This window comes from Sus scrofa, chromosome X (genome assembly GCF_054392235.1).
Source record: "Sus scrofa isolate SSC_HxYL_T2T_F1_AM1 chromosome X, Sscrofa_HxYL_maternal_Yorkshire_Landrace_v2.0, whole genome shotgun sequence".
Lineage (NCBI taxonomy): Eukaryota > Metazoa > Chordata > Mammalia > Artiodactyla > Suidae > Sus > Sus scrofa.
The window spans coordinates 36,675,644-36,695,473 of NC_139401.1; the positions used below are offsets into that span (position 1 = coordinate 36,675,644).

General features: G+C 42.6%; 1 protein-coding gene across 13 annotated transcripts in view; it reads left to right on the forward strand.

Moving 5' to 3' along the window:
- The window catches only part of PRRG1 (proline rich and Gla domain 1), an 880,589-nt gene that overhangs the window by 700,507 nt on the left and 160,252 nt on the right, over positions 1–19,830 (forward strand). For 12 of the 13 annotated variants that reach the window (XM_085007671.1, XM_085007674.1, XM_085007682.1 and 9 more), the window contains one exon: positions 11,561–11,728. The gene's annotated coding sequence lies outside the window, so the exon portion shown is untranslated. Of the gene's footprint in view, positions 1–11,151; positions 11,373–11,560; positions 11,729–19,830 lie in introns of those variants that run through there. The other variant, XM_021079580.2, reaches the window with a different exon arrangement.

The following is a 19,830-nucleotide window of genomic DNA, read 5'->3' on the forward strand; positions in this document are numbered from 1 at the left end:
GGTCTTGTGGAGCCTGATGGCTTGTGGGGCTGGCGGGGGCAGGGGGCACAAGTGCCAGGGCCTGGGAGGTCATATGGGGTTTATTCCTTTGTTATCCAAGTAAACAAGACACTCGTCTCACTGCCTCCATCCTGGCCCGCACTCTGCAGCCCAAGGGATCCTGTTGAAACCCGAATCGGATCATATCACATCCCGCCACTGCTTCATGCCTTCCCTTGCATTCTCATTTCACTCAGAGGAAAAACCGAGTCTTCACAATGGCCCGAAAAGCCCTGCTTGATCTGACCCGTGTCCTCCTCTTACCTCTCCAACTTTTCCTCCTATGGCTCTCCACCTCCCTCCCTCCAAGCACCCGGGACCACACTGGTCTCTTGCTGGGCCTGGGCCACACCAAGCACTGCCCTCCTCTGGTCCTGTGCATTTTCTGTCTCTTCTGCCTGGAATCCTCTTCCTCTAGATTTCCGTATGGCCCTCTCCCTCATTGTCCACTTGTCTCTGCTTAGAAATTACCTCCTCCGTGAGGCTTACCCTGATGGCCACATTTTAATTAGCATTCTCCAGACACCCCATTCCTACCTATATAACTAGATTCTCTCGTCCCTGCTTTCATTTTCCCTCAGCCTTTTATCACCATTTAACATGCTAGATCACCTTTCTGGATTGTGGCATTGTCTGTCTGTCTTGCTACAGTGTAAGCTCCAACAAGGCACTGATTTTTACCTTGTCCATGCTGTTCCCGGCTCTCATCCAAGCCCCTGGAATAGCACTTGGAATATAGCCAGGTTGAGCATCCATACTGGTTTGCCAGGACTGTCCCAGTTATGCCTGTTATCCTGGCATGCTTATTATTATTTTTTCAAATCATGAATATGTTTTTTAATGGAGATATGGTTGCTTTACAATGTCATGCTAGTTTCCAGTGTACAGCACAGTGATTCAGACACACACACACACACATACATACATATATAAATATATTCTTTTTCAGATTCTTTTCTCATATAGGTTATTGCAAAATATTGAGTATAGTTCCCTGCACTATACAGTAGGGCCTTGTTTACCTGTTTTATATATAGCAGTAATGTATATGTTAATTCCAAACTCCTAATTTTATCTCCCCCACACTTCCCACTATCCCCTTTGGTAACCATAACTTTGCTTTCTATGTCTGTGAGTCTATTTCTGTTTTGTAAATAAGTTCATTTTTGTGTGTGTGTATATATACATATTTAGACTCTGCAATAAGTGATATGATATTTGTCTTTGTCTAGCCTACTTCACTTAGTATGAGACTCTCTAGGTCCATCTATGTTGCTGCAAATGGCATCATTTCATTCTTTCTTATGTCCGGGTAGTGTTGCACTCTATACATATGGCACATCTTCTTTGTCCATTCATCTGTCGATGGACATTTAGGTTGCTTTCATGTCTTGGCTCTTGGAAACAGTGCTGCTGTGAACACTGGGGTACATGTATATTTTCAAATTATAGTTTTCTCCAGATAAATGCCCAAGAGTAGGATTGCTGGATCGTATGGTATTTTTAGTTTTAGCATTTTTTAAGGAACCTCCGTATTCTTCTCCACAGTGGCTGCACCAATGTACATTCCTTCCAACAATGTGTAAGGCTTCCCTTTTCTCCACACACTCTGCGGCATTTATTATTTGTATACTTTTTAATAATGGCCATTCTGACCAGTGTGAGGTGATGGCTCATTGTAGTTTTGATTTGCATTTTTCTAATAATTAGCAATATTGAACTTTTTTTCCATGTGCCTCTTGGCCGACTGTCTGTCTTCTTTGGAGAAATGTCTATTTAGACCTTCTGCCCAATTTTTGATGGGGATGTTTGGTTGTTGTTTTTTTTTTATATTAAGCGTTATCAGCTGTTTGTGTATTTTGGAAATTAATCTCTTATTAGTCACATCATGTGAGAATATTTTCTCCTATTCTGAGGGTTGTCTTTTCATTGTTGTTTTTTTTTTAAATGGTTTCCTTTGCCATGCAAAAACTTTTAAGTTTAATTGAGTCCCAGTTGTTTATTTTCGTTTAGATTCCCCCCGCACTAGGAGATGCACCCAAAAAGATATGGACGCGATTTATGTCAAAGAGTGTTCTGCCTATGTTTTCCTCAAGGAGTTTTATAGCAGCTGGTCCTACATTTAGGTATTTAATCCATTTCGAGTTGATTTCTAAATTGGCATGATTATTAACTGCACTCCTTTCACTGCGCAGAGTGTTGGATGATTCGATTTACGGTCACCGTGTGCAGAAGCTCAGTAAATATGTCTTAATTGAGAGGCTGCTCCCTCAGGGGTAGAGGCTTTTCCAGTTGTGGTTCAGGTACATAGTCCCAGGAGAAAATCAGAGCACTCACCCGTATGAAGCAGCTGAGGCTCCGAAATGGTGGTAGGGAAGAGCCGCTGGCATTTGGAAGGTCAAGTCTTTGGGCTACAGTCCATCCATCTCTGATATTCAGGAGCCGGGTACCGGTTTCCTCCTAAGAGCACCGTGGAGTCACTGCTCCTGCAAGAAACCTTGAGGACTAGAAGGTGGACCAGAGTAGAATCGTAGACTAGCATCCAAAACAGAAATCCAGCTTCATAAACTGAGGCTGAAGAGGGTAGCGGCCAGGTAATCAACATTTCAGTTAAAAACTCAGCTAACATGGAGGTCCCATGTGGCTCAGTGGGTTAAGAACCTGACATAGTGTCCCTGAGGATGCGGGTTCCATCCCTGGCCTTGCTCAGTGGGGTAAGGAACCCACATTGCCGCAAGCTGTGGTGTAGGTCATAGATGCAGCTCTCATCTGGCGTTGCTGTGGTTGTGGCTCCGATTTGACCCCTAGCCTGGGAACTTCCATATGCCATGGGTGAGGCCTTAAAAAGACCAAAAAAAAAACACCAAACCCTCAGCTAATATAAAGGATCCTTAATACTTGACTCTCTTGAATGAACCCTTTGAACTCTACATATATTCAAAATCCAGCCTTTTCTTCATGCAGACTGTGGCTCCCTTTCTCGTTGCCTTGTTATGTTTCCCTTTATTCATAATATATACGTGAATACCTTTTTAAATGTAGATTTCACTTTTACTTCTTATTCCCTGCATTAGTTTTCTGTTTCTGACATAAGAGACTGTCACAAACTTAGCAACTTACAACAATACACATGTATTTTCTCACAGTTCTGCAGGTCAAAAGTCTGGATTGGGTTAGCAGGTTTTTCTACTCTGGGACCCACAGGCCTGCAGTCAAGGCATTGGCTGGCCTGGGCACTTATCTGGAGGCTCTGGGAGCGGTTGCCTTGCTAGGCATCTTCAGATTTTTAGCAGACTTTCGTTCCATGCTGTTTTAGGACCGAAGCCCTCATTTCCTCGCTGGCTGTTGTCTGGGAGTCGTTCACAGCTTCTGGCAGCTGCCCACATTCCCTGGTTTGTAGTCCATTTTTTATCTTCAAAACCAGCGTCGACTAAAAAAATGCACCATGTGAGCGTTAAGTTTCATTTGGGGCCAGAGAGGACGTAAGCCAGGGAGACAGCATCTCAAGTAACCCTGAGAAAAGGAGGTAGTCAGAGCAAAAGACGACTGCTAATAGCAGAAAGCCAGCCATCTCACATTAAGGAATTTATAGCTCTTTTTCTCTGTATGGGAAGATGCTCATTGAAATCATTCCTTTGCTGTGCACCTCAGCTCTCTGGGGCCACTCTCCTGTATTTGCCCATCCTGACTTTCCTCGGGGTTCACAGTGGCTTCGGTCTGATGGCTGCTAGCTGGCAGGTAGTCTTTGTTTCCTTCCTGAGTTCCCTCGGGGCTCACCGATGTTAAAGGTGGCCGCGATTGCTGAGGACTGTGACACTCTTTGTTTACGGACCTGGCAGGCAATATTTTACTTCTCACCAGCAAGAGCTGGTTGACTGCGTCTCGCACTTGGAACCTCTGTGACTCGCCCCCCGTCTAGCACCTCTCCTCCACTCTCTGCTGCTGCTGCTGCCTCGCTCTGACTCACTTCATTGCTTTTCTCTTTTGCTTTTCTGGATTCATTTATCTATAAGGGGCCCACAAGGACAATCCAGAATATTCTCTGTTTTAAGATTAACCGATTCATCACTGTGAATCACTTATGAATCAACTGGTCATTGTAATGCACTGTAATAATTATAATAAACAGATTAATTACGGCTGCAAAGTCCCTTCACAGCAGTACCTAGATAAGTGTTGGATTGAATAACCAGGTAAAGGGACTCTTGGGCTCACCTCCTGTTTTTGAAAACATGTACTGTTTTCTCTTCAGAATATGTGTTATCAGGCACTGAGGTGGTTTGGGGTGGGGGGTGTTTGGTTTTAATTTTATGGCCGCCCCTGTGGCATTTGGATGTTCCCTGGCCCGGGGTGGAATCCAAGCCACAGCCAAGACCTCCGGCAGCTGCAGTAGTGCCAGATCCCTTTAACTCACTGCCTCAGGCTGGAATTGAACTTGTGCGTCTGCAGCGACCTGAGCCCCTGCCATTGGATTCTTAACCCACTGTGCCAGGGCAGGAATTCCCTAAGGTGTTTTTAACCTGGGAGTATGAGGGCCTCCCTGCCCTGCAACGCCCCTGAATTTCGCCTGTAAAGTGGTGAAATGGGTGGGCAGGATACTGAGCTGTTCTTCAGAAGTAAACTCATCTGCTGAGAACCAGATTTGTGAGCGTCTCCAGCTTCTGGCAGCTACTCAATACCTTCATTCCTTCCTGCTTGCAGAGTGTTTAGTAACTCGCAGAACCAGATGTCAAAAATCCGTCTCCAAGCCTGGTTCCCAAGGCCAGGGAAGTGGATAGGAGGGTGTGCATTGTGCTCAGAAAACTCCACGCAGGAGCAGAACTATCAAAACAGTGGCACCCAGGAGTTCCCGTCATGGCTCAGTGGTTAACGAATCCGACTGGGAACCATGGGGTTGCGGGTTCAATCCCTGGCCTTGCTCCGTGGGTTGAGGATCCGGCATTGCCGTGAGTTGTGGTGTGGGTTGCAGACATGGCTTGGATCCTGCATTGCTGTGGCTGTGGTGTAGGCCGGTGGCTCCAGCTCCGATTCGACCCCTAGCCTGGGAACCTCCATATGCCACGGGAACGGCCCTAGAAATGGCAAAAAAAAAAAAAAAAAAAAAAAAAGACAAAACAGTGGCACCCGGTAGTGGAGGCGGCGAGATTCCACCCAACTGAGACCCACCAGATAGATGTGAGTTGTAACAGGGGACGTGAGGATGATGATTCGGTAACTGCTGCAGGAACTCCTGTTTGAAGCTCAGATTGGTCAAAGGCAGTGAGTCTCCAAGTGTGGTCCCCGGACCAGCAGCATCAGCATCACCTGCGGACTTGTTAGAAGTGGAAGTTCTTGGGCCCCATTCCAGATCCATTGACTCAGAAACCCTGGGGACAGGGCACAGCTGTCCCTGGTTTAACCTACCCTCCAGGTAATTTAGATGCAGGCTTAAAGGATTCCCAGAGGGCTTCCAGAGTGGTTCCCCTTGCTAAAGATTTGGCTGCTCTCAAGACAGTAGAGAGAAAGGAAACAGGTTTGCTCTCTGCTGGGGCCCCGTCTCTTAAGCCACCACACTACGCACTACACAGTAAACGGAAAGAAACACATTCAGGAGGTGAGGATATAATGTAAAAACATCATGGAGACTTTCAATTACCTTTTATGCGTGACACTGTGTGGGCAGAAGATGTGGGCACAGCATTATTTCCTCTAGAAGTTTACACGCCAAGACACAGTTCCTTAATGTCAGATTTGAACATCTCCTCTAGAGCAGGCGTTTTTGTTGCCCTGCATCTCTGGGGACGTTTCCCAACTATAATAATCTAAGAGTATACTTAGTGCCCAGGGGCAGAAATATTTAACACTTGAAATCATTCCCCAGGAGATTCTGATCAAATTCACCCTTTCTCTCCTCTTGCTGAGGGCCACTAAGGAAAGCGTGTGCATTTCACGTTTCCAACCCAAGCGGAATCCATTCCTAAATCACTCCACTGAAGCCCTTCGGATCTGTCAACTTTTCATTCATGAGCCAGAGTGTGGAGGGCAGCGTTACCAATTTGGCTGCTAGGTGGCTGGTGCTGAAGGTCTAAATAGCAGCAGTGAGCCCTGTCTCTACAGTGAGCGTCTCCTTTGACTGAACTTGGATGTGAAGCTGGCAAGCTGCCTGGCCCATCAGAGAGTGAAAGAATTTATTGTGAGTCACTGTGGGAGGCAGAGGGAGTGGAAAAGGTCAAGGGCATGGGTGAACTCAGACATCTGCCCGGCTTCTAAAGAGAGGCATGAACCAGGTTAAAGGACTCGAGACTTAGTCCTCTTCGTCTTTCTTTGCCAAATACTGGCTTTTCACTGAGACTCTGCTTTTTGGTTTTCCTTTGTTTTGCTTTGGGGATGGATCTCGAAGCTCTAAGACCAAACACAACGGCTTTTCTTGATGTCTTTACATTCAGATTTTGACACACCCACGTAGCAATTCCGGAAACATGTTCCTTAAGAGCTGCTTGCACCCTTGCTCTGCCATTTCCAAACTCTGTAAGCTTTGGCAAATCACTTAGCCTCTGCAAGATGTAAAAGTAATAGTTCTTACCTCACTGGGTAATTTGAAGGATGAAATGAGTTCATAAAGATCAAGGGCTTACAACTCGGCCCTACATGGCATAGGCCTGCAACAAATGAAAATTATGGTTGCTGTGGTGGTGGTGATTTTCCTTGCCCTGAATCTTTTACTTCTCACACTTCCCATCTCTCACCCAGTGTGTACCACATGCCAAGGGACCATCACTAGGGAAGAAGACAGAGGCTCTTGGTTGAAGGAGAAATAATTTCCCAAATGCCACACCCAATCTGCATGCACATTATCTCCTTTCTCTCACTGACCAGGAGTTTATTAATGAAATGGCAGGACAGTGAGAGAATAACAAAGAATTACTTTAATGACCTGAACATGGGGCCTTTTAGCACTTAGAAATGTAACAAGTAGAAACTAGCAAAAACAAATGGTAAATCATTCCAACATAATGTATAGACTCTATCAATCAGAATAGGCAACATCTTGTGCAGTAACAAAGAAGCCCAGCGTTGTAACCATGTATAACAACAAGGGCTTATTTCTTGGCTCATGTAACCAGTCTGTCATGGAGAGGCTGGGTCTCTACTCCACAGCCCTCTACTCTGGCTGACTTGGGTGGTTAGAGCAGCCAGCATCTGGAGGGTTGCTGTGCTCTGACCATGGCACATGAAAAAGGAGACGAGGCAAATCACATACTAGCTTTTAAAGGTGTAGCCCCCGGAGTTCTCGTCATGGCACAGTGGTTAACGAATCCAACTAGGAACCATGAGGTGGCGGGTTCGATCTCTGGCCTCGCTCAGTGGGTTAAGGATCTGGTGTTGCTGTGAGCTGTGGGTAGGTTGCAGCCATGGCTCGGATCTGGTGTTACTGTGGCTGTGCCATAGGCCAGCAGCTACAGCTCGGATTGGACCCCTGGCCTGGGAACCTCCATATGGTTGCTGCCCTAAAAAAGACAAAAGTTTTTTTAATCGCTTAAATTGTCTAAGAAGGAACTGCATAAAAAGATCAATCTCAGTATGATTTTAGGACAATAAATAAGTGGAACTTTTTCCTGAGTTGTTTGTATTATCCTAAATTTATAGATATATAATTCCTAAAGTATATTTTTCTGCAGTATCTTTTGTTCCTGGTGTTCAGTGTGTATGCATGTATGTATTTCAATTGCTTTAATTTTTAGTAACTCCTTAAAAATGTATTTTGACGAAGGAAATATATTTTTGAGAAAGTCTATCAAATTTACTATGTTTTAAGCATGGACTATAGTGGTTTTTGTTTGTTTGTTTGTTTGTTTGTTTTACGTTAACTCTGATAATTGCATTTAAAGCCAACTCTGAATTATCCATAGTCATGAAATGAGAATGGCAATAATAATAGACAACAGTGTCTTTTTTTTTCTGTCTTTTTAGGGCTGCATCCATGGCATATGGAGGTTCCCAGGCTAGGGGTCCAATCGGAGCTGTAGCCACCGGCCTACACCACAGCCACAGCAATGTGGGACCCATGCCATGTCTACAACCTACACCACAGCTCATGGGAATACCATATCCTTAACCCACTGATGGAGACCAGGGATCGAACCTGCATCCTCATGGATACTAGTCATATTCGTTTCCACTGAGCCATGACGAGAACTCCTAGACAGCAGTGTCTTAACTTACTAAGTTTTATATTCTTATTTATCCTTTCACTGGATTAAGGAGCTATTGTTTACCCTTTTTTATGTATTTAGAGATTAAGGAGAGGCTGAGTCTTAACCCTGGTCACACAGGAAGTGGCACAGAGCCTTCCAATCCCAGTCTCCCTGGAGCCAGATTTGGTGCTCCTAATACCAGCCACCCTAGGCTCAGGCTCTGACCAAGCCCCCCGAGTGAAGTCGGACAAATTTAATTATCCACCTGAACTTATCTACGTGGAATCCCCGAATATGAAAAACAAAAATGGGGTCACCTAGAGCCAGATAAAATACATCCCGATGAGTTGAGAGCATCCCAATTATGCTTTACCCAAAAGCATAATTGTCACTTATCCACTAGTAAAATGAGTCCAATACCATGATATCTACATTTAAAGTATGTAAGTACAGAGGAGCAGAATTTCGTAGGTTAAAAGAATGAAAAAAACAGTTGTGCTGAATTAAACAGTTGTGCTGAATTTTTTTTTTTTTTTTCCTCTTTTGGCCACACCTGTGGTATATGGCGTTCCTGGGCCAGGGATCAAATCCAAGCCACAGTTGTGACCTACACCATAGCTGTGTCAATGCCAGATGCTTAACCCACTGAGCCAGGCTGGGATCAAACCCTCACCATCACAGAGACAACACTCCATCTGTAACCTGCTGAGCCACAATGGAAACTCCCGCAGCTGAATTCTTAATGTTAATGGAAAAATAACTATGAAAAACTTGAGTTCAACTGGTACAAATGTCAAAGGCTTGTTTAGTAAAAGTAGAGATGAACAGCAAAGAATGTGCCGTAACTTCAATTCGCCTCTGAACACGAGAACCTCCAGGCCTGCCCTGAGACTTATAGTAGCCCAAGTGTCATAATAGGCTTTGACTTTTCAGTAGGATCAGAGAGAAATTACTTTTTAACTCCAATGAATTCCAACATCCTGTTAATTGAATACCTTGACAAGCTGGTTAATGAGACTGTTGACAGAAGAATGTAAGCTCAATTGTTTTTTATTGTGGCTTTTCAATTTACATTTCCTTCCTAAAGAAAAGCTGACAAATTGCATTGGAAAAAATCTATATTAGTAACCAGAAAATAAATTGCTATTACAATAACTTTGCTGAGGTAGGGAAGCTACAGTATAAAGAGCATTTATTTTTAGGTAAATTGCTGGTGTTCAAGAATGTTCTATTTGCAAGGCTAGCTACTAGGCAAAAAAGAATGAAGATAGCATACCTGAGATTGCCATCCTGAGAATGGCCTGCTAGTAAGGTTGGACCTTGCCTGCAATCTGCAAACTAGGATTTTGAGAGGGTTCTCACCAGTCCCAGGACTGATAAGGGTGGTACAAACAACACGGTTCATAGTGAACTCTGCTTTCCTTCTGGGAGTCAGGAATGTTGATCTATGATTGGCAGAGGGTACTGACATGACCAGCCCCCAATGAAAATCCAAAGTGCTATGGCTCTAATGAGCTTCCCAGGGCAATAACTTCACACACGTGTTGCTGCATTTTTTGTTGCGGGGGGGGGGGGTAGGGGCGGTAAGAGTGCACTGAGTGACCCCTCATGGGAAGAATGAAACAGAGCAGGATAGGGCGGGCCCTCCAAGGTAGGGTACAAAAATGCCTCCAGGTCCCCCATTTCATGTCAGTAGAAAAAGGCTTTAGTCTCCTAGGCCCTTCCTGAGTTCCAAAGAGAAGACTCAAGCAATGAGTAGTTAGGGACGTGAGGGGATGCAGGAGCAAAGGAAAAGCAGTCAAGCAAAGGAAGGAATGATAGCTTAAACAGCTATACTGCAGCGATAAAACAGTCTTAGTTCCTCCTCAAGAGATACACATAATAATCCAGTGTATATCTTTGAGTTGTTCTGAATAAACTAGTACTCCCTACCTAGGTGGAGAATGGTGACAACTTGCGGACCACAAGTGGGTAGACCTCAGACTGATTGGAACCAGAAGGCTGTTGATTGATTAAGACGACGGAAATATCCTCCCATTACTTCACCACCAACCAATCAGAATAAGATCCACAAGCTTTAGCCCCACCCCCACCCCAAATGTTGCCTTTAAATCCCCTGAGGAGTTCCCATCATGGTGCAGCGGAAACGAATCCGACTAGGAACCATGAGGTTGTGGGTTCGATCCCTGGCCTCGCCCAGTGGGTTAAGGATCCGGCATTGCCGTGAGCTGCGGTGTGGATCACAGACGTGGCTCAGATCTGGTGTGGCTGCAGCTGTGGCATAGGCTGGCAGCTACAGCTCTGATTTGACCCCTAGCCTGGGACCTTCCGTATGCCTTGGGTGTGGCCTTAAAAAGACAAAACAATGACGACAACAACAACAACAAACCTTCCCCTGAAAGACATCAAGGAGTTCCAGTCTTTTGAGCATGAGCTGCCCATCCACCTTGCTTGGTGCGCTGCCGTTAATGCTATAATGTCCTTCTCCACAACCTGGTGTCAGTAGATTGGCTTTGCTGCTCTGTGGGCCAGCAGACCCAAATTTGGTTCAGTAACAGAAAGAGAGCAAAAGGAAGCCTAAACGCATATTCCTCTAGATTCCACTTGTATCTTTCCTCCCTCTCCATCTGGCTGCATATCCATACAGCCTCACCGTAACAAATCTAAGCCACATGTGCAACTCTGCACTGAGCCTCATAAGTCCTCATGATGCATCTCTGAATGTGGGGATGGTCTTGGAAACCCTTCAGCACAGCCACTTTCCATGGGCCTTTTACCTCCATAGGCTTTCATTTAAAAAGCAGTACGAAGTTCATGTGTTTCATCAGCAAGTTGTAGAAAGACTTGGCGTCTCGCCCCTGTTCTGACAAGATAAATAAAACTTCAAATATATTTGCAATCTGGATTTCAATACATCAGCTTGCAACAAACATTTTACACAATAAGAAGTTCTGGAAGAGAATCGGGCAGGCAGTGAAGGCACACAGCAGAAACAATAGTTCACTTTTAAAGAAAAATAACAATGGCAGAAATGGCATTGTTCCTTTAGCCTTAGGGCACAATTATTCTTTGTTCTGAGAATTATGAGAGAAAAAAAAAATCCAAGAAGCCATATGAAGATCTCCTATGGACTTCCAAAAATATTAGCCAAGGGAGAAGGTGGGCAGAAATAAAGAGGAATCATGTTTTTAACAAATGCTGTCTTTTTGGTTTGTTTTTTTGATGGTTTTTTTTTTTCCTTTTAAAAATGTATCCTTTATTTTGTTTTTAGTAAACACTGTCTTTTAAAATTACGATAACATTACCTTCACGACAACATCCGTATGTGTCTTGCCTGTTCTGTTTAGGTGCTGGAGGGCTGTTTAATATTTGCGAACGAAGGGGAAAAAAAGTATTCAGACAGTCTGTTTTGAAATGGAACTGAAAACAAAAGAACAAAGAAGCATGTTCTTTGAGATCATCGCCTTCAAAGGAAAGATGCCTGACAGAATTAAAATGCCATTGCCTGACATCAGGTAAAATTAAAATATCAGTTTCGTAATAAATCTGTCATAAAAAGATACTGTAACAATATAAAATGTTAGGAAACAGTCCTGCCGTGCAATGTACATCTTCTAAACATCACTGTGATTTTTTTTCTTATCCTTTTAAAGCAATGTGATTTTTCAGAATGCATAAAACGCAATGTTCTGACAGTGTTTAATACATTTCATACAGTTTCACGGAGTATTTCCAGAAAATGAGGAATAATTTAAGAAAGAGATTTCATCTATTCAGAGTATGGCTTGACATGCTCTTCCTTTCTGCTAAGATTCCTGTAATATTTATGCATAGTTAGCATGTGCCCCCTTGTTTTTCCCCTTGCCACTCACTGACCACTTTGTAATTACCTTTCTTTCTTCCCTACCAACTCAAGATGCTTAATGGATGAAATGGGGAAAGACGGGCCTTAAGGGGAAATGGATTTTACCAGAAAGTTGCAAGAGGGTAGGATGAAAAAGAAGAAAGATGTGACAGTAATGTGTGAGGACCAAGATGGCAGGGAATTGCTCTCATTGTAATGTGAAGCCTCTTAAAATGATCTGCCATTAAAATAGAAGTGATGTGACAAATAACGATGGCGATCAAAGAATTTTAACGTCACGAAAAGATTCGTTTCCAGTACTCTCAGTCCCCAAACAATTATTTTCCAATACTCTTTATACTTTTAGAATATATACATTATTTGTTACGAAGATGTCTTGATTTCTGTAGCATGCCGCATAATAAAGGTGAGTGAATTTGGCTTCGCAGAATTCAAAGACTCTAAACTCCAGTAAGGAAAGGAAGTGAATCCATGACTCTTTACCTCTGTATTTCTCCCCACCCGCTCAGACTCTTCTCAAAGTTTACTTTATCACAGGAGTTTGGAGAAAGGTGTGGGTAGTGGGAGGTCACTTTGCTCTTTGTTGCTTGGGTGATTTGAGGAAAAATGCACAGTGTTAAGAGTTGTGTGCTTAACTTTTCTTCGGAGAGCATCCTGAGGTCTGTAGCCCAGCAGACAGCCTTGCAGCAGCTCTGAGTGACCTGCTGCCAAGAGGAAGAGGGGCGTTCCTGTTGTGGCACAGCAGAAACGAAGCTGACTAGGATCCATGAGGACACAGGTTCGATCCCTGGCCTCGCTCAGTGGGTTAAGGATCCAGCATTTCCATGAGCTCTGGTGTAGGCTGCAGACTTGGCTTGGATCCCGAGTTACGGTGGCTGTGGTGCACAGCTCCGATTGGACTCCTAGCCTGGGAACTTCCTGGGAACTTGGGTGTGGCCCTAAAGAGACCGGTAAAAAAAAAAAAAAAAAAAAAAAAAAAAAAAAAAAAAAAAAAGGAAGAGAAATAAGCCTAGTTCGTATATGATTTGGGGCTAGGGAATCTTGGTAAAAAAAAAGCATGGACCTTGGTAAAAAATTACTGAGGATCACAAAGAACAGATATTTCAAGGTCATGATTTTAGTGTTTCTCTGTGTATGGGAAGATGCACCTGTCTAAGGGCTTTTCTTTCCAAAGCGCAGAGTGTCTCATCCTGTTTTTCAGGGTGAAATGTCAGTCAGTCACAACATAGAGCTGTCTCCTCGTTCTTCTTCGTTTACAGTTATGTTATTAAAAATTAATTTTACTTTCTAATTCATAATTGAGAGGTCGACTGCAACTCTGTATGGTTTTAGTTCTAGAATTTCCCCTGGGTTCCATTTATATTCCTGTTCTTTGCGGCACGTTCCTGCCTTTGTATTCATGGTGAGAGTATATTTATTTAGTTCCCTGAGCATAATTAAAAGAGCTCCTTTAATATCCTTGCCTGATAATTTAGACAACCGAGTCGTCTTAGGGCTGCTCTTGGCTGATTATTTTTTTCTCCTGCAAACTGGGCCACGTTTTCCTGTTTGGTTGTATCCTTTTGGAGTTTACCCTGGATATTGCGAATGCGATGTCACGGAGACTAGATTCTGTTGTGGTCTTCTGAAGAGTTGCGTTTGCTCTTTTGCTTGTTTGTTTTTCAATCGGGGACATCATTTGGTGGGTTTCAGACTTCATGGTCTGAATCTCCTGAGGTGGCAGCATCTCAAATTTCAGCTCCTTCAGATTTAGCTGTGTTTATTTGAGCCTATCCCAGCTCCTGGGCGGTTCAGCCACAGAACTGAGCCAAGAGTATAGCGAGAAATGGATGCATTCCCCCTCCTGTCTCCTTACCATTCCCTTGCTTAATGTTAGGTGGTAACGGTACAAAATGAAAGACAAGGCTGCAAGACAAGAATAGCTGGCGAAACTGGTAAATTGTCGCAGCAAAATTTGGATCTTCCCTGTTTCTTACTCCATGCAGCACCTGTGCTAAAAATAGACTGTGCTAAAAATAGAAACTTATCCCTTTCCCTGGATAACCCACTGCTCCCTAAGCTGCAGGCATCCTGAGTTCTCTCTTTTCAGTGCTCCTGGCCACTCTGTTGGTCAATAAACCTGCTTGAGATCGCATTGCTCCTGTCTCTGCCTCCTTCTTCCCTTGTGGTTTCTAATACTTGCCAGTGGCTGTGGTTGCCCTGGATACTTTCCTCTAGTTCTGCAGGCCAGAAATTCTGCAGTTTCCTCTTTTTTTTTTTTTTTCTTTTTTGGTCTTTTTAGGACTGTACCTGTGGCATATGGAAGTTCCCTGCTGGGGGTAAAATCCGAGCTGCAGCCGGCAGCCACAGCCACAGCCACAGCCACACCAGATATGAGCTGCATCTGCGACCTACACCATAGCTCACAGCAGTGCTGGCTCCTTAACCCACTGAGCGAGGCTAGGAATCAAACCTGCATCCTCATGGATCCTAGTCAGGTTAGTTTCCAGTGAGCCACAAAGGAAACTCTGTCTGCAGTTTTTCTGTTAGAGTTTTAGCCACTCCATGTAGAGATATCTATTCCGTCCTCAGTCGAAAACATGGAAAACTGGTATTGCACCCGCCCTGTTCCTTCTGAGTTTTCAATTCCCTCCAGGATATACCTGGTTTTGTTTATTCTCCTATGCCTTCCAGTCACTGTCTTATATTATTTTTGATATTTTTTTCCAGAATTTGTTGTTGTTTCCTGTGGCAGGCTTGGATCTAATAGAGCTACTCAGCTACACTAATAGCAAACCTATATAGCTCTATGTGATTTCAGATATGACCACTCTAAAATAAACTTTGTGAATTGAAGTTTTCTGTGCTATTTTTGCTAGTGGGATATTATAATACAAATAATCAATCTAGCTATTAAAGGCCAGCCTATTAAATATAACTTTTCTCTAAGCTATTTAAATATTTTTATTTTATTTTTTTCATTTTGGGCTGCCCTGCAGCATATGGAGCTCCTGAGCCAGGGATCAGATCAGAGCCACAGTTGCACCCTAAGCCACAGCCTCAGTAATACTGGATCCCTAACCCACTGTGCTGCACCAGGGATTGAACCCATGTCCCAGTGCTCCCAAGATGCCACTGAGCCTGCTCTGCCACAGTGGGAGCTCCTATTTTAATTTTTTTTAGAAGGATATTTTACTTTACTTATTTTTTTGTCTTTTTGTCTGGTTCCCAGGCTAGGGGTCCAATTGGAAATGCAGCTGCTGGCCTATGCTAGGGCCACAGAAATGTGGGATCCGAGCCACTTCTGCAACCTACAGCACAGCTCACAGCAACACCTGATCTTTAACCCACTGAGCGAGGCCAGGGGTGGAACCTGTGTCCTCATGGATGCTGTTCAGATTTGTTTCTGCTGAGCCACGATGGGAACTCCAAAATATTTTTTAAAATAGAATGTTTCAAAAGATCATAGAATAAAAACAAGAACAGAACTCCCGTTGTGGCTCAGTGGGTTAAGAACCTGACACAGTGTCCATGAGGATGCAGATTCAATCCTTGCTCAGTGGGTTAAGGATCTGGCATTGCTGTAACTGTGGCATAGGCCAGCAGCTGCAGCTCTGATTCAGTCCCTAGCCCAGGAACTTCCATATGCCACGAGTGTCACCATAGAAGGAAAAAAAAAAAGAAGTAAATAGAACAATAATTACTTAAATTAAGGGTATATGAAGAAAGAATAAATGGCATTACAGAAGACATAAGATGAGAATTAAATGCAAAGGTGTGACCTCGATTCTAAGTTACTATAGATAAAGACATTGGATCTCAGGATAGGTTTTCTCCGTCAAAGTATGATGTGGGTGGACAGAGGCTCTCTTCCATTTAGTGACTCAGGGGTCCAGGTTCCCACAATCTTGTGATGTTGCCATGTAAACAGGTGGCTTGTATAACCTCTGCTACAGGGAGAGAAAGAGCCGGAGAGTTGCTTGCACACAGGCTTTTTATAGCCAGACTTGGAAATGGCCTGCTATTTCAGTCTACATTGACTAGAACTCAGTGAATTGGTCCCTGTCCACCTGCAAGGCAGGCTGGGAAGGTTTTCTTTCTTTGAGTCCAGGAAGAGGAAAAGGCATGGTGAACACATAGCACTGTATGTGTCATCCTCTCCTTTTAATCAAGGCTATTAGAGAACAAAAAGATATAATTTTTATTTCATATTTCTTTTCTTCATGGAAGAGAGAGATGACCTTCTTTCCACAGTTGGTACTTCTTGCATACTGCAGGAATATTCAAGATTACCTCAGAAGAGTACTTAGTACTTACAATAAAGAGTAATTATTGATTTATAAACAGAGTTGCATTTGGTGGGGGAATGGCATTTTACAAGATGTCCTTTCTGCTCCCTTTTCTTAGTAGTTTCAGCAACCTGCTCTATGTTACAGAGCAATATGGAGTGTATACTTGTTGTACAATAAGAAATATAGTATATATAGCTTTTATATACAGGAATGTAATCTACAGCCTCTATGGAAGGTAGGAGCACTGGGAACCTGCCACTGAGGGTTGGTGCAGCTAAGGCCACCTTCATACTGACAGCCCTTCAACCCCAGGGAGGCTACTGGGCTAGGGTTGACCTTTCTCTCTTAGGGCTATCTGCTCTAACATGTGGGAGTGGCCTGCATGTAATCCATTTAGGAATCCCAAGCCTGAAATGTTCACTATTAATTACTGATCGTCCCTTCAAAAGTAGTCCCTACATTGGATTTTGGACTTAATATTCATGGATTGTTTTATTGCTATAGTTGGGTTTTAATTTTTTTAAACGTAGACTATCTTAGCTAGTCTTTCATAGTTTATATGGTGGGTTTCTTTGTATCATTGTAATTATCTACCTTTAACCTCTTTCCTCAACCTTACTAAGTAAATATTCAACATAATTAGTTTTTTTAGCTCCTTTCATACCTACATATGGGGGCGAGGGGGGAAAGTGGAGAGAGAAACCAAAAGATACAGGAACATGTGTTGCTTTCTATGCACAATACAGTATTTTTGTGCAGAAATGATCAAAAACTATTTTCTGAAAGAGCCAATGTCTCTGTCACAATAGATAATTTTAGCAAGAAATTATTATTTATTTATTTATTTGTCTTTTTGCCTTTTCTAGGGCTGCACCCACAGCATATGGAAGTTCCAGGCTAAGGGTCTAATTGGAGCTGTAGCCACCGGCCTACACCACAGCCACAGCAACATGGGATCCAAGCCGTGTCTGCGACCCACACCACAGCTCATGGCAAAGCCGGATCCTTAACCCACTGAGCGAGGCCAGGGATCAAACCCGCAACCTCATGGTTCCTAGTTGGATTCGTTAACCACTGAGCCACGACAGGAACTCCAAGAAATTATTTTATTAATACAACATATAGTATTTTAGACTATATGTTGTAATATATATTATTTCTAGAATTACATATTATAATAATTAACATAGATAATATATTAATGTATTATAATATTATAATTATATATCATATTTCTAGAATTTACACAATATAAAGTATATGAAAAAATACCCCAAAAAGTCAAAAGAAAAAAAAATCCTAGTCCTGTCATTCAATCATTGTTTACAATTTAGAAAACTTATGCACAGAAAACTTGATGATATTTGTTGGTAGAAAGAAGACAACTCAAAAAAAATTTTAAAAAGAATAGAATGGAAAGAGGACAGCTCAACTGCAAAATCATGAACAGCTGGTGAGCTGAGGAAGCTGTAGAAATGGAGAGAATGGAAGGTTTGAGACACTGATATCAGAAGAGCATAAAGCAACCAGATGAATGTAAAAGAGTCAGGGAAGAAAACAGTTCCCTCTACCCTTGTAAGTTCTTCTGGCTGGTCTAAAGAATTAAACTCATATGAGACACATTAACAGCAGAAAATCAAACAAAAGTGTATGAACATATATACATGGGAGAGACCCAGGAAATCCGAGTAATTTGCCAAAATGGCTGAAGCCCCCACCTGAAATACCACCGGCGGCGGCTAAAGACAGAAGAGGATTTTGGGGAAAGTGGTTTGGGACTTTATAGGGAAGGCAGGCAATCCACACAGAGATGGAAAAGTAAATGTTTGTTAAACAAATGTTTGCTGGGCCCTGCAGAGATGGTGGAACACAGAGTGAACCCTGATCTCTAGGCTCTGCTGAGTTTCTGCAATACATCTAGCGCGTATTCTTTACAGAGATCGCTAGTGATAGCTCTGTTCTGGGAACAGGCCTTCTGTCTGAATTCTTTTAGGCAGTGAGTTGGAAGGTCCGAGATTCTTCCTGAGTCTTTTGGGCTTTGATTATTTGCAACTTGACATAATCTGCATGTCAAAGAGACACATTTTGATGTGGTTAATTTTGTTCCCCTGTGGAGTAAAACTATTATAAAGGTATAGTTTTAACATTGTTAGGAGGAAAGAAGAGAAATGATAAGCCACAAACAAAATCTGTTAGATCACAACAAAATCCCTAGTGCTAGTTCCTCGATAGAAAAAAGCTAGAGATAGCTCTTAAGCCCCCAATATAGAAAAACTGTCACCCCAAACACTAATAACATTAGCCCTAAAAGCCCTGTGGGACCTCAAAGTAGCTAAAGTGCTTTGGAAATAAACAGGATGAGGTAAAACTAATTAATCTAATTTTAGGGCTCAAGTTGGGAAAGAGCAATCTGGCAACTTCCTTACTGGATGCAAGAAAAATAAATTATTATACTTATATTTATTTTGGTTATATATTTTAAATGTAAGTCTAGCTTCCGTTTTCAAATAAGTACTGCCCTTTTATTTAGAAAAAAATCAAGCTGGAGTTTTATTTATTATTGAGCTCAAAATTGAATAAGAAATGACTATAAAAGCTCAAGAACTTATAGACTCATTAAATAAGTTGTAGAGGAGTGTAATTAAGAAAAGGAAAGTGAAGAGTGGGAAGAAGATAAGTGCAAAGGAGGGAAAGAGGGAAGGCAGAAGAGAGGGAGGATGGTTTTCTTGAGTTTGAAATAGATTTTGTTTTTAAAAGAAATGAGCCATGTACGCTACAAGCTCCCAAGTTCAATCTGAAACTCTCCATTACCAAAGTTCTTAAATTGCCTTTAAAAGTTAAATTACTGTTTAATTCCTCACAGTTTAGGCGTTCTAGGCATCTCTGTTGAAAACATTGACCTGATTACTTTTTCACTTTACTTTTGGAAATTAGTTCTTTAGTCTCTAATTAAGCCTTGTGCGGTAGACTGCATAATGAGCCCCAAAGATATTCACATTCCAATGCCTGCAATCCATGAATATATTACCTAACAGGGTAAAAGGGTCTTTGCAGATGTGATTAAGTTAAGGATCTTGAGGTGGGGAGATCAGCCTGCATTATTTAAGTGGGTCTTAAATGTAATCACAAGGGTTCTTATGAGCAGGAGGCTGAGAGAACTTTGGCAGCAGAAGAGGGAATGCAATAACAGGACCAAGAGATTGAAATGATGTGAGGAAGGGGATAAAAGAGACCCCTAGCCAAAGGATACAGGAGACCTCCCCTGATTGGAAAAGGCAAGGAAACAAATTCTCTCCTGACGTCTCCAGAAAGAACGCAACCCTGCCAACACCTTGATTTTAGGCTTGTGTAGATTTTAGACATTTCTGACCTCCAGAACTACAAGAAAATAAATGTGTTGTTTTAAGTCAGTAAATTGGTGGTAATTTGTTACAGCCACGTAAGAAACAAATATAGCAAACCAGTATGAATGGATCTGAAA